Source organism: Eumetopias jubatus, unplaced genomic scaffold (assembly GCF_037043125.1).
Source record: "Eumetopias jubatus isolate StellerSeaLion01/CBP00866 unplaced genomic scaffold, mEumJub1_p1.0 scaffold_2, whole genome shotgun sequence".
Taxonomy (NCBI): domain Eukaryota; kingdom Metazoa; phylum Chordata; class Mammalia; order Carnivora; family Otariidae; genus Eumetopias; species Eumetopias jubatus.
The window spans coordinates 24053405-24069645 of record NW_028274808.1 but is presented as its reverse complement, the minus strand read 5'-3'; the positions used below and the strand labels follow the sequence as shown (position 1 = coordinate 24069645).

Here is a 16241-nt window from a genome sequence, read left to right as displayed (position 1 = left end):
TTTTGTTATTTAAGAAAACAAAAAATGACAGTCAATTTTAAAGGGATATTAGTTTCATTTTTCTCTTTGTTTTGTACTTTTTAAACCACACCGACTCAATGCTATACATTAAGAATATTAGGTTATTTACAAATATTTAAAATTTCCTAAATCCATAGTGTAGCATGTATTGCAGAAAAACACAAGAAAATAACTCTCCTTTTATGAGTGGAAGCCTTTTAAATAAATCAGATTGAGCCCTTACTTAGTTGAGCAGAACCAGCTAATTTATATAAGAAATGACTATGAAAGAAAGATACCTTGAAGGAGTAAAACCACTGAGTCTTCAATTTCACTTCAAGACCCCCTGGATAGTCAGAGGAACCTGACAAGAATAAATGACTCAGATACATGTGGGAAAAATCAACTCCCATAAACTTTTCCTGGCATCACTAAGAGCAAGAAATTAATACTCATGCTTAAATCAAGAAAGAACTGCTAAACCTGATAATTCAGAAAGAAACTAAATGCTGATAAATTACATCAATAGTATTGTATTTCTTTTATGGTCATGAATGGAAATTACCTGAGTCTTATAAAATTCATTTAATTAAAAAATGTTTATATAAGGAAATACTGATAAAATTGTTTATGGATTTAATTAAAGCATCATGATATTTTAATGACTCACTGGAGGGTAAGTCAGCCTTCATATCTGGGTTTTTATTAGCATTATGATAGTAAATCTTATTTTGAATTAGTTGAAATGTTATCATAACAAAAATTTAGGTAGAAGTTTTACACTTAAGGCTCAAGCTTTGTATATATTTTCACATATTATGTGATCCTATCACAGCTGTCAGGAAATCCTATAAAGTAAAATAGATATTCATCATAAACCAACTCAAAACAGTCTATTCCAACCCCAGAAACTAAATATTATATCAATTTCCATTTGCTTGCTCACTCTTTACTCCATTATTGAAAGGGTCATTTTTCTAGGCATTAGAAATATTTTCAATTATACTTGGGATTAAAGCCATCTCATTTTACCCATGATCTTGCTTAATCTACTATTCTTCATTTTATATAATAAAATCCTCCTCATTTGTTTAGTATATTCATAAAACACACAGAAAGCAAGTATTATTTGCTAACTACTGTAATAGATTCCGGGGATAAAATGGAAGAGAAATGGACGTATTTTCTCCCTTATAGAAATTATAATTTACATGAGACAAGATGTATGCTATAGACAAGAAAACAGGAATTATAACACTGGTGATGTGCAGTGAGAGTTGACATCATGGATGTTATGATGGCAACATTAAGTGGCAAAGTCTTGGTTAGCCAGAGAAGGCTTGCAGGAAAGATACCCATGCTAGGACTGAAGACTGAGAAGGAATTAATCAAGTGAAAGGCCTGGAATATTCAGTAACTGAAACAGTATACACAGGGATCTAGAGGTGAGTAAAAGCTGAGATGTCTGAGGACCTGAAAGAAGTTCAGTGGGACTGGACAGGGAAAGTAAAGTGAAGCATACTGACAGGTAAAGCTAGGGACATAAGCAGAATTTGATTATAGAGAATCTTGCAGTGATCTTAAGAAGAAGGAATTATTTCACAAGAACGATTAGGAGATAGTGAAGGGTTTTAAGCAGGAAGGTAATAGGATTCCATTTTCTTTAGAAATATCAACTACAATATAAAAAATAGACTCAACAGATTCAAAACAAGAAAAAACAGTTAACGGTTTACTGTACTGGAAAGGCAAGAGATACTGGTGACCCACTGATCAGACATAGTGATGATGAAGAGAAATGAACAAATGTAACGTAGTGTTATGAGATGGTCAAGAATGAAAGAAGGACAGAAGGTCTATATTGATGTTGGTTTTCTTGTTTGGGCCAATGGTCTGTCAGCAATGAAGAGCTGGTGGGGTAAAGGGTAGTGGATGACAGGTCAGTTTAGGTCATTTTGACTCACAGGTGCTATTGAGACATCCAAGTGCAAATGTCTACATGATAGCCTGGTGTCAGTTCAGAATCTCAGTAGAAAAATCATATCTAAAAATAAATCTGGGTTGTCACTAGGGTATGGAAAATAACTGAACCCCTAAGACTGGATGAGATTGAATGAATGGATGACTATAAATGCCAAGGACAGTTTCAGCTAAGAATAGTCTAAATAGTTTTACCTATCAAAGGACAAAATACATAACCGTAAACCAAAAACAAAAAACAAGAATGTCATTATGAAAACTCAGATTAAAAGACCTATGGAAATGATTACTAAATCTCATGGACACTTAAATCCTTATATTTCTCAATTATGGCAGAATTTAACATTTTATGGCTTCTAAAATAATATTCTTACTTTAGTTTTCTTTCTACTTATTTTTTTTTAAAGATTTTATCCATTTATCCAACAGAGATGGAAAGAGAGCACAAGCAGGCAGAGAGGCAGGCAGAAGGAGAGGGAGAGGCAGGCAGAAGGAGAGGGAGAAGCAGGCTCTCTGCTGAGTAGGGAGCCCGATGCACACTTGATCCCAGGACCCTGGGACCACAACCCAAGCCGAAGGCAGCCGCTTAACCAACTGAGCCACCCAGGTACCCTCTACTTCTTGGCTTCATTGCAAGCCCGTATTTATTTGTCTATATATCTCTACCTATCATTTTATGTTCCCCTTTTTGAAGCATTTCTCAGAACTCTGAATTTATCTCCTCCTTATATGTGGACAACTCCAAATTTTTCATCTCTACCCCAGATCTCTCTATTAAGTTAGACCTCTTCAGTCTAACTACCTACTGACTCTGCTGACTAAACACTAGTATTTTAGTTCATTATACTCTACAAACCTGCCCTCTCCTTTTCTATTTCCTATTTCGATTAATACGATCTGTAATTACCAGGTCAAGGTAAATGAGTCATAATCCTGAGGCATAGCCTAAACTCTTCACTTTCTTCCCTCTCTCTTATCCAGTTGGCCAAGAAATCCTGATTATACTACCACATTTTATTTATTTATTTATTTATTTGGCAGTTGGCACACAATGTGAAATTATTTTCTGGTGTATGACATAGTAATTCCACAACTCTATGCATTATGCTATGTGCACCACAAGGGTAGCTACCATCTATCACCATGCAATGTTGTTACAATACCATTGCTATGTCATATTTCTTGAAGTCGACTACATTGCCTCATCAATTATCACAGTGCTAGGTCAGTAGTAAGCAATCAATAAATGTTTTTTGAATGAATGAATAAATTCCTCTTCCCTCTGCCCCAACTTGAGTTTGTGTTCCTCATTACTCTTTGCTTATATATTAGGAGGCATTCTCAAAAAGTTATATAAAAATATAAATTCTTTCTCCAAATTATCCTTTAAATTGAGACCAAAGTACGTTTATAAGTTTACATTTAGTTGGTTCAATCACTCTCTTAAAATTAATCACTATCTCCCTTCCTCCTACAATACAAATTTCTGCCCCAATACATGCTCTTAAATTCTTCCTAAAATTAGGAAGAATGGTGAACTCATCAGATTCAGCTTAGTTGTCCTCTCCCCCAAAAGATATTCCAGGCCTTCCACTTACCCTAGAGAGGTGAGCACTTCCTCTTTCGTGATTCTAGAGATTTTCATGTTTAGGTAACCTGTGATTATCTCTCAGTGACATTATGAGATTTACGCAGATTTTTTTAAAATTATTTTCCCATCTTCCAAATTTATAATAGTTTATATAAGCCATGTTTGGCACTAAACATGTGTTGATATAGTTAAAGAATAAATATATTACATATTAACATCTTATAATCCACTTGTACCAATGATGATATACCAAAAATAAGATAATGATGTTAGAATACAGAAAAAAAAATATCTTGAAGAATACTACTTCAAAAAAGTAGGACCAATTTTAATGAAAGCTTTAAAGGAACTAATCAGAAGTCTGTCGAAAGTTACAATAGCAATCCACTTGTGTTATGGCTTACCACTAATAAATTCTACCTAAGAGCCACCTGAGAACTGCCATTAAAAATGACTTTTCCTCAAGCTCCCTCCATTAGTAATGAGCTCATAAAGTCAAAGAGCAAAAGCTTTTAAGGGTCATATTCTTTTACAAGGAAATAGAGTATTTTATAAGATATTAGGAATTACCAAGGGGATAAATCACTCCTACTATACTTCCCCCCCCTTTTTTCAGGAAAATCAGATTTCCTAATATAACACAGAAAACTAATGAGTCACTAGTATTAGTAGTTAATAGTACTGAAAAATTTTGAAGGCCTATTTGTTTTTTTTTAAAGATTTTATTTATTTATTTGAGAAAGAGAGAATGAGAGACAGAGAGCACGAGAGGGAAGAGGGTCAGAGGGAGAAGCAGACTCCCCGCTGAGCAGGGAGCCCAATGCGGGACTCGATCCTAGGACTCCAGGATCATGACCTGAGCCGAAGGCAGTTGCTTAACCAACTGAGCCACCCAGGCGCCCGAAGGCCTATTTGTTATCAATATATTCACTGTCTCATATTTTTACATATTTTAAAACTACTCACTGGCCAACATTCAAAGACATGAAAACAATCCTGAGCACTATTATTTAAACATAAATGTTCCTAAACTGTATCATATTAAAACCAGTAAGAATTTTACATTGAAACAGAAATTATCTTCATGTAAATTATATAATTATCTTTCTTGAGATAGGAGAAATTCCAGGGAAAATAAGTTCATGTGATTCATGTGATTCTAGCAGGCCTGAATGGGTACAGCTATTCTCTTTAGAGATCTTATACTGGAAATTCAGATATTGCCAAAAGATGACAGTAGATGCTTAGAGCAGAAAAACAATTGCCAAAGGGCACCTGGGTGGCTTAGTCAGTTAAGCATCTGACTTCAGCTCAGGTCATGATCCTGGGGTCCTGGGATCAAGCTTTGTGTTGCGCTCCCCACTGAGCAGGGAGTCTGCTTGTCCCTCCTCCTCTGACCTTCACCTCTGTTGGTGTTCTCTCCCTCTCTCTCTCTCAAATAAATAAAAGCTTAAAAAAAATGCCATAGCACTACTCAAGTCTTTATTCACACTGAGAATAAATTATATATACTCATGTATAACACTGAAATTTTCTTAATAAAATCTTCTATTTAAATACTAATATAACTTTTAAGCATGTATTACCTATATTTTTACTACCTAACTTTAAAGAAAGATTAAATTTAAATCAAGGCGGGCGCCCGGGTGGCTCAGTTGGTTGGGCGGCTGCCTTCGGCTCAGGTCATGATCCTGGAGTCCCGGGATCGAGTCCCGCATCGGGCTCCCTGCTCAGCGGGGAGTCTGCTTCTCCCTCTGACCCTCTTCCCTCTCGTGCTCGCTACCTCTCATTCTCTCTCTCTCTCAAATAAATAAATAAAATCTAAAAAAATAAAAATAAAAAATAAATTTAAATCAAGGCATTAAGAAACAGGAAGTTAGGCAGAATAGCAAAGCAATTAAAACTGTTTTACATTTGAATTTTAACTTTTACTTAGAGAATTTCCTGGAGTTCGAAGTCAGCCTATGTCTTCCAATCTGAGAAGCCCTCACTGAGCTCATCCTCTGTCCAGAGGGGCAAGGCACATCTCATCTATACTGCTCCTTAGAGCCCCTGCAACTTCTGCATCCTTTGGGTGTGCTGGACTAAAGAGCTCCAGCCATTGGGCCATATGTCATATCTAGGAGAATACCTGGAAACATGTAGCTAAGAGTCATTATAATATACTTTTCATCACTGCAAGCCATATGAGTAATACTGGTATGAAATCTTGCTCTATGCAATGCAGACAATATGAATTTAAAAAGTCATTTAGGGAATTAAAAACAGGCAAGTATATTCTGTTCCTGTCTTCCGCCATAGTTCAAACTGAACTAAAACTTCCAAAAAGATAGGAGGAAGTAGAATACAAGGATAGCTCCCAAGTCTCTTTCCTCAACCAGTATCAATTTTATTTTGGTTGCTCTGGCAACCAGGCTGTCAATTATGTTATAGCTCCATGCTTACACTATTACAGCATCACTTCAAATCAGTTAACAACAACAACAAAACACAAATGCACACACAAGTGTACATACACATGTACATACACACACATGAACGCAAGTCCACACAGCACACACATACAACACACACATAATGTCTTAAGATTCCAAAATGGCTCCATCATTCAAGCCGCTTCTCATATAGATTACATTTTTTACAGGATTTTAACATTATTCTTGTACAAAAAAATCAATGTTTGACATAGGAGAGTATAGCATTTAGTTTGAAATAAAGAGTTAATTTCTTCAGAGGCAATTCGAGGACCCTATATGTCTAAATGTCAATCCCATGTTTAAAGCACTATTAGTATTTCCAAGTCAGTAGTCTCATATTCTGCTTTGTCCTTTGTTAAGAGACAGAGAGAAACAATGTTTTGTGTGTGAGGTAATGCCCAAGCATTACCCAGAAATCATCTAATCACAGTCTTTGAAATGATGTATCTCATTTAAAAATACTTAATTTCTTATTCATCCCTGAAGGGTATGGGAATTACTGCTATGACAACCTGCTCTATGAAATTCAAATTATGTACATTTCAAGAAATTGTAAACCAACTTTCTATAAGCTAGTAAAAATCAGAAGCACTTCCCCCATTTCTAAAACACTGCTAATAAAAAGAATGAGAGTCAGTTTTACTGTTATTCTACAGTTTGTAATTGTTAGTAATGAATAAGCAAAGTAACATGGTCTAAGATGATAATGATGCAGAGTCACTTTGAAACAAAAGTTCCCTGAAGGTGTATCTTCCTGAAGGTGTATCTTCCTGAAGGTGTATCTCTCCAGGGATGCAGGACTTTGGAAAATGACCTAGATAATCTCCTATTTTACTACTATAAAATACATCCATTTATCAATGGTTAATTACTATTTACAGAATGAAAGAATCATCGTACTTTGTACAACTCACCTAGGAATATTTTAATAATTGGAAAGCACTGGGAGTCTCAGAGCATGGCCTTCCAGCCAGTTAAATATCCAAGACATGGGCAATGAAAAAGCTTAAATGTGACTATTTCTTGTTCTCTGTTAGTATGGGAGTGTTTTGGAAAAAAATCACATGGGATAAGGTCATTAAAAAAGGGGACAAAATAATTGCAACAACATCACTTTTATTTCCATTAGTTGTGCTTATGTTAACTGTTATGAATTATAGAGAAAGCATTCTATATACTTGATAAATCAAAATGAGTTGTTACTTCCTCACACCTATTAAGAGATGTGAAATCTAAGAGAAAGTTACATCCATTTCACAGTCTGTAGACACAGTCCTTTCTTTATTGATGATTAGTTAGACTGTGTTCCAAAAGAAGTGTCATAGAGTTACTAGTTATGTCACTTTTCTGCTTCTTTTACCTTAGTTCATCTCTCATCTAGATGAAAATGCTATTGGTTATTTATAACTTTCCAAGGCAAATACTTTTCTTCCAAATGTCATGCTAATTTTCATAAATGGCTTCCTTTTTCTTTTCAATGTTATTGCCATTTAAAATCAATGCAGACATCAGACAACTGGTCTTTTTAAATTTTTATTTATTTTTATTTTTATGTAGATAGTTAATTTCATGCCCAGATTTAGAAATGTATCAATTATAAGGAAATAGCATATATAAGAAAACAAAGCATGATTTTCTAATAAAACAAAGGATGATTTATATTGCCTTGTAAAATGTAGAACAATAAATTGCTTAAACTTACATTACTTAGTATACACTATAAAAGGGTAAAGCAAACCTAAAAGGGTAGAGGTTTCTGTTTAATTCACTTATAAATTCCAAGCCTCTGAAAAAAGGCTAAGTAGCCTGCATATAGGAAATTCTCAATAACATTTGTTAAATTAATGTATTTTGATTTAGGTTTTCTTTTCTATGAAGCAAAGATGTTGTACTAATGCTTTCAATGGAATCCATTCTTATCCTTTCCCCTGTATGCTTCTTCCAAAAGAATAAATTTAAAAAGAAAATAAGTAGCAAAATAGACCAAGGGAAAACGCAGTGGAAATGTTAGGAAAGCTGTTCTCAATTAGCATAACTGAACATAGAGAGTCAATTCCACCATTAGGCTGTTTGGCTTCAAGCATTACAATTCTTGTGCAAATTTAATGCCAGTTATATTATTTCACTTAACTTTGTCACTCTACCTGAAATGTTGTCTGATAGAGATTTATTTAGATCCACGAATATCGTAAGTAGATTAATCAGATTACTTAGCACCCAAAACTCATTTGCAATCACTTTAATAGACTAGAAAAAAAAGTTTTCTTATAAAGAAATAGAAGTGATTGTGGAACACACTGGTTAGGAAGCCAATCAGGAAAATATATGGTAATCTAGTATAGCTGGATTTTGAGATTGTGGAAAATGCTCTCCGAAATAGAACAGAGGTACACCTAAAAATTGTGTCTTGTGCCTAAAAATTGTGGTAGGTGGGTGGAGCACTTTTCTTTGTATGTTTTCTCCAGAGCACAACTAGCCGTCTGCTTTCAAAGGAGCATCAAGAATGGCAGAGCCTTGTTAGAACCAAGATATATGAAAAGTGCATGATTTGAGGATGTGGTAATGGCTTTACCACATCATTATTTGAGGAAGTATACATATGCAATGGAAGGACCCTTCGCAATATATTTGTGCTAGGTCATCTCACATGCACACACAAAGAAAACCAGAGTAGAGACATCAGTGACTTCCTAAGACACATAGCTAGTTAATAAGGTAGTCTCTCTTCAGACTTAATTTTCTGTCCAGAGTAACTTTCCATGATATCATCTGTTTCAATAGGAAAATGCTTTCTCAATCCTCAGTGAATTACAGTGTTCCTTTGGGAACATCAAAATTTAAGATACTAGATGTCAATATTGAAAGAGTAACCAAATGTAATACAATATAAAGTACTACAACTTTATATAAAGTCTTACAATAGGATTACAACTATTTTACAGTAAAAATGTTAAATGGAGCATATCTCAAGTAATCAAAATGCAGTAAATAATTCCAAATTTAAGATTGAGTAAAATGGATTTAGTGACTAAAACAATTAGAAGGAGCAGAGCTTTATAAACATAAATTGCACGCAATGAGCAGATAGGAAGAAGAAAAGGGCAGAGAGATAGATGAAAATATTATTCAGAAAAAGAGATGCTTAATACACTGCAAGAAAAGAATTGTGTGATAATGACCCTGCCTCCAAAATACTGATAGATAAATTATATTTAATAGGAACATTACTAATATGTGTCGATGACTAAATTATTCCAAGACACTGAAAAATTAAAGCATGTAAATAACTAAAAGACAAACTAGAGCTATCTTGCATAATTTAATATACTTTCATTTTCTTCTCCTTCCACAAGTCACATCCTGAAATTGAAGGTTGCCTCTATCATGAGCCACAGAAACCTGCTGTTAACAGCACAACTTGATGAATGTATTAAGACAGAATTTTAAGTTAACCAACAGCTAACCAATAAAACTGCAGTTTACAAAGTTTAAAAATTAAAAACAAAAATAGTACTAAAAAAAATAGAGGTTAATCTGAATGAAAAAACAATGTTTTTAAAATCTTTAAAAATAGATTTAAAACCTAGTAGTATTTCTACATGTAAGGTCTAGCAAAGCTAACTTGAATTAAAAATAAAAATCCCCTTTTCAGTTACTACTCATCAATATCATCTTAGTTATTAAGATGATTAATGCTATATGTCAACTTGGCTAGGCTATGGTGCCCACTTAGTTGGTCAAACAGCAGTCTAGATGTTGCTGTGAAGGTGTTCTTCTCTTAGATAAGATTTAACATTTAAATCAGTTGACTTTGAACAAAGCAGATCACACTTCATAAAATGATTGGGCCTTATCTAATCAGTTGAAGGCCTAAAGAGCAAAGTCTTGAGGTTTCCAGGGAAAAATAAAATTGCATCAAGATTGCAAGATAGAAACCTGCTGCTCTTCAGAATTCAGGCTCAAGACTGCCACATTCCCGGGCCTGGAATCAGGCTGCAACCTCAGCCGCACCTGCCGCCTGCCGCCTACCACCAGCTCTGGACCATGGACCCCCACAAAGTGAGCGAGCTTCGGGCCTTCGTGAAAATGTGTAAGCAGGATCTGAGCAGAACGTTCTGCTCACTGAGGAAATGCGCTTCCTGCAGGAATGGGTGGAGAGCATGGGGGATAAAATACCACCTGCCACTCATAAAACTAAATCAGAAGACAATATCAAGGAAGAAAAAAACAGATATTAAGAAGGTGGAGGAAAACATAAAGACAGACGAACCATCAAGTGAGGAAAGTGATCTAGAAATTGACAATGAAGGTGTGATTGAACCAGATACTAATGCCCCTCAAGAAATGGGAGATGAAAATGTAGAGATAACCAAGGAAATGATGGATCAGGCAAATGATAAAAAAGTGGCTGCCACTGATGCCCTAAATGATAGTGAACTACAGAAAGCCATTGACTTGTTCACAGATGCCATCAAACTGAATCCTCGCTTGGCCATTCTATATGCCAAGAGAGCCAGTGTCTTCATCAAATTACAGAAGCCAAATGCTGCCATTCGAGGCTGTGACAGAGCTATTGAAATAAATCCTGATTCAGCTCAGCCTTATAAGTGGCGAGGGAAAGCACACAGGCTTCTGGGCCATTGGGAAGAAGCAGTACATGATCTTGCCCTTACTTGTAAACTGGATTACGACGAAGATGCTAGTGCAGTGCTGAAAGAAGTTCAACCGAAGGCCCAGAAAATTGCTGAACATCAGAGAAAGTATGAGCGAAAAGGTGAAGAGCAAGAGATCAAAGAAAGAACAGAAAGGGTTAAGAAGGCTCGGGAAGAACATGAGAGAGCCCAGAGGGAGGAAGAAGCCAGATGACAATTAGGAGCTCAGTATGGCTCTTTCCCAGGTGGCTTTCCTGGGGGAATGCCCGGTAATTTTCCTGGAGGAATGCCTGGATTGGCAGGAATGCTGGGCTCAATGAAATTCTTAGTGATCCAAAGGTTCTTGCAGCCATGCAGGATCCAGAAGGTATGGTGGCCTTCCAGGATGTGGCCCAGAACCCAGTGAATATGTCAAAATATCAGAACAATCCAAAGGTTATGAATCTCATCAGTAAATTGTCAGCCAAATTTCGAGGTCAAGCATAATGCCTTCCTGACAAATAAAGCCCTTGCTGAAGGAAAAGCAATGATCACCTAATGGATGTCTCAATAATACAAACCAGTGTACCTCTGACCTTCTCATGAAAAAAGCTGGGGTGCTGTGAAGAGAATCCCTACCCCTCTGGCCCACATTCAACTGAAACATTCTATAGTGGTTTGCCATTAGGGTATTCATTCAGAAAATGTTTTCCTACTAGGAATTACAAACTTTAAACACTTTTTAAACCTTAAAAATATTTAAAAACATTAAAAGGGTGTGTTAGTCTCTACATTTTTCTTTAAAAAAAAAAAAGGCTACAACATTGATTTTTACCTAATTTTCTAATCTGCCAAGTTACCTAACAGGTTTTACACATGCCAACCCCCAAATTCAAAATCTTGGGAACCAACTCTTTAAAATCACTCTCCTCTGTGTGTTGATTTCCCATTATTATATCTTACATATAATATTACATGTATATGTAATATATGAACACAGTTAAGTATATATTTGTCCCATATTATTAATATACATAGTAAGATATATAACATATAAGATAGAGAATATACAATAAGATATATAATGGTCTTAAATAATAGAGCACACGTATACGTGTATAACATATGTATATAATATATAATACAATATAATGTGACATAGAATAATATACAGTATTAGTTCTGTATCTTTGGAGAACTCAGACTCATACAGTTATAAAATCAAGGAATATTGGGTCAAGGAGCATGTGGCTCTTGAATTCTTATTTCAAGGGATGTACTCTTTTTGGTCACTGGCTCTATTCCTATATGCTTCATAAATCCTAGCAGACTAGCCAAAACTCAAGGCAAAATTGAAGGTAATAACAGAATAAATTAGAAATTCAAAATTTACTTCTTAGGTAGCTAATAAAACTAGTTCTCCTTGTTAAATGAACTTGCCAATTCATTAAATTGGCTGATTTATGTTAGGGAGAAATCAGTCAAATAACTTGATGACCAAGAAGACCAGTCATCTCTTTTCCCCTTATTTAGATGCCAACATATAGATATCCACATAAATATAAAATCAATGTATGGTTACATCAGTGATGAAAAAAATCACAAACAGTATTTATTAGACTATAGCCAACAGTCCATAAATATTTCTATATCAGAATCACCTGAAGTATCTATTAAAAGATAGGCAGACCACTGGTCCCATCTGAGCCTTACTAAATCAAATATTTTGGAAGGGACTTAAGAATTTAATTGACAAACATCTCAGGACACTCTTATGTACTCTTAAAATTAAAAACCACTGATCTTTAAATAGTTCTTAAATGTAGCTGAAATTGATCATATTCTGTTTTTTGTTTGTTTTTATCTATTTCTTTATCTTTTTTTTCTCTTTTTTCTTTCTCTCTCTTTCTTTTCCCCTGATTTCAGGTCTCTTCTGATTTGTTTAGTGTATATTTTTCTGGGGTCGTTGTTACCCTGTTAGTATTTTGTTCTCTCATTCATCTATTTTCCTCTGGACAAAATGACAAGATGGAAAAAATCGCCTCAAAAAAAGAACAAGAGGCAATACCGACTGCCAGGGACCTAATCAATATGGACATTAGTAAGATGTCAGAACTACAGTTCAGAGTGACGATTTTAAAGCTAAAAGCTGGGCTTGAAAAAGCATGGAAGATATTAGAGAAACCCTTTCTGGAGAAATAAAAGAACTAAAATCTAACCAAGCCGAAATCAAAATGGCTATTAAATGAGGTACAATAAAAAAATGGAAGCTCTAACTGCTAGGATAAATAAGGCAGAAGTGAGAATTATACCAAATTCTACCAAACATTTCAAAAAGAATTAATACCTATTCTTCTGAAACTGTTCCAAAAAAATAGAAATGGAAGGAAAACTTCCAAACTCGTTTTACGAGGCCAACATTACCTTGATCCCAAAACCAGACAAAGACCCCAACAAAAAGAATTATGGACCAATATCCTTGATGAACATGGATGCAAAAATTCTCACCAAAATACTAGCCAACAGGATCCAACAGTACATTAAAAGGATTATTTACCACGACCAAGTGATATTTATCCCTGGGCTGCAAGGTTGGTTCAACATCCGTAAATCAATCAATGTGATACAATGCATTAATAAAAGAAAGAAGAAGAACCATATGATCCTCTCAATAGATGCAGAAAAAGCATTTGACGAAGTACAGCATCGTTTCTTGATCAAAACTCTTCAGAGTATAGGGATAGAGGGTACATACCTCAAGATCATAAAAGCCATCTATGAAAAACCTACAGCGAATATCATTCTCAACAGGGAAAAACTGAGAGCTTTCCCCCTAAGGTCAGGAACGTGGCAGGGATGTCCACTATCACCACTGCTACTCAACATAGTACTAGAAGTCCTAGCCACAGCAATCAGACAACAAAAAGAAACCAAAGGCATCCAAATCGGCAAAGAAGTCAAACTCTCACCGTTTGCAGATGATATGATACTGTATGTGGAAAACCCAAAAGACTCCACCCCAAAACTGCTAGAACTCATACAGGAATTCAGTAAAGTGGCAGGATATAAAATCAATGTCCAGAAATCAGTGGCATTCCTATATACAAACAACAAGACAGAGGAGAACGAAATTAAGGAGTCGATCCCATTTACAATTGCACCCAAAACCATAAGATACCTAGGAATAAATCTAACCAAAGAGGCAAAGGACCTGTACTCAGATAACTATAAAATACTCATGAAAGAAATTGAGGAAGACACAAAGAAATGGAAAAACGTTCCATGCTCATGGATCAGAAGAACAAATATTGTTTTTTTTTTAAGATTTTATTTATTTATTCATGAAGAACAGAGAGAGAGAGAGAGGCAGAGGGAGAAGCAGGTTCCTAAGAAGCAGGGAGCCCAATATGGGACTCGATCCCAGGACCCTGGGATCATGACCTGAGCCAAAGGCAGATGCTTAACGATCTGAGCCACCCAGGCGCCCTGAGAAGAACAAATACTGTTAAGATGTCAATGCTACCTAGAGCAATCTACACTTCAATGCAATCCCTATCAAAGTACCATCCACTTTTTTCACCGAAATAGAACAAATAATCCTAAAATTTGTATGGAACCAGAAAAGACCCTGAATAGTCAGAGGGATGTTGAAAAAGAAAAGCAAAGCTGGCGGCATCACAATTCGGGACTTCAAGCTCTATTACGAAGCTGTCATCAAGACAGTATGGTACTGGCACAAAAACAGACACATAAGTCAATGGAACAGAATAGGGAGCCCAGAAATGGACCCTCAACTCTATAGTCAACTAATCTTCGACAAAGCAGGAAAGAATGTCCAATGGAAAAAAGACAGTCTCTTCAACAAATGGTATTGGGAAAATTGGACAGCCACATACAGAAGAATGAAATTGGACCATTTCCTTACACTACACACAAAAATAGACTCAAAATGGTTGAAAGACCTCAATATGAGACAGGAGTCCATCAAAATGCTAAAGGAGAACACAGCAGCAATCTCGACCTCAGCTAAAGTAACTACTCCCTAGAAACATTGCCAAATGCAAGGGGAAGCAAAGGTAAAAATGAAGTATTAAGACGTCATCAAGATAAGAAGCTTTTGCACAAAACCAAAAGACAACCGACAGAATGGGAGAAGATATTTGCAAATGACATATCAGATAAAGGGCTAGTATCCAAAATCTATACAGAACTTATCAAACTCAACCCCCAAAGAACAAATTATCCAGTCAAGAAATGGGAAGAAGGCATGAACAGACATTTTTCCAAAGAAGATATCCAAATGGCCAACAGACACTTGAAAAAGTACTCAACATCGCTCGGCATCAGGGAAATCCAAATCAAAACCTCAATGAGATACCACCTCACACCAGTCAAAATGGCTAAAATTGACAAGTCAGGAAACAACAGATGTTGGCAGGGATGCAGAGAAAGGGAACCCTCCTACACTGCTGGTGGGAATGCAAGCTGGTACAGCCACTCTGGAAAACAGTATGGAGGGTCCTCAAAAAGTTGAAAACATAGCTACCCTATGACCCAGCAATTGCACTACTGGGTATATACCCCAAAGATACAAATGTAGGGATCTGAAGGGGTACATGCACCCCGATGTTTATAGCAGCAATGTCCACAATAGCCAAACTATGGAAAGAGCCAAGATGTCCATTGACGGATGGATAAAGAAGAAGTGGTATATACATATACAATGGAATATTATGCAGCCATCAAAAGGAATGAAATCTTGCCATTTGCAATGACGTGGATGGAACTGGAGGGTATTAGGCTGATCAAAATAAGTCAATCAGAGAAAGACATGTATCATATGACCTCACTGATATGAAGAATTCTTAATCTCAGGAAACAAACTGAGGGTTGCTGGAGTGGTGGGGGGTGGGAGGGATGGGGTGGCTGTGTGATAGACATTGGGGAGGGTATACGATATGGTGAGCACTGTGAATTGTGCAAGAATGTTGAATCACAGATCTATACCTCTGAAACAAATAATACATTATATGTTAAAAAAAAGATAGCTGGAAGGGAAAAATGAAGGGGGGGGAATTGGAGGGGTAGATGACCCATGAGAGACTATGGACCCTGGGAAACAAACTGAGGGTTCTAGAGGGGAGGGGTATGGGGGGATGGGTTAGCCCGGTGATGGGTATGAAAGAGGGCACATACTGAATGGAGCACTGGGTGTTATATGCAAACAATGAATCATGGAACACTACGTCAAAAACCAATGATGTAATGTATGGTGATAAACATAATAAAAAAATTGAAATGAAAAAAACAAAAACAAAAAAATGTAGCTGAAATTACAATTTAAACTACAAAATGAGAAAATATATAACTAAAGATTTTTGAATTTATTATACAATTTGGGGGGCTGTAAATTTTTTTTATAGTGAATACAGTTTGTTGAAATTTTCAATGTAATAAGATATATATCTAATTGTGAATTAGACCTTCTATTTTAGAAATGATCATGCAATTTTTTGGAAATTTAAAATCAATTGGAGACAAATTTATCTTTCTAATATAGGC

At 35.8% G+C, this 16241-nt stretch overlaps 1 pseudogene; it reads left to right on the top strand.

The window, feature by feature from the left end:
• Positions 1-10077: 10077 nt before the first annotated feature.
• Positions 10078-11186, top strand: LOC114206239 (hsc70-interacting protein pseudogene; annotated as a pseudogene).
• The last annotated feature ends 5055 nt before the right edge of the window (positions 11187-16241 follow it).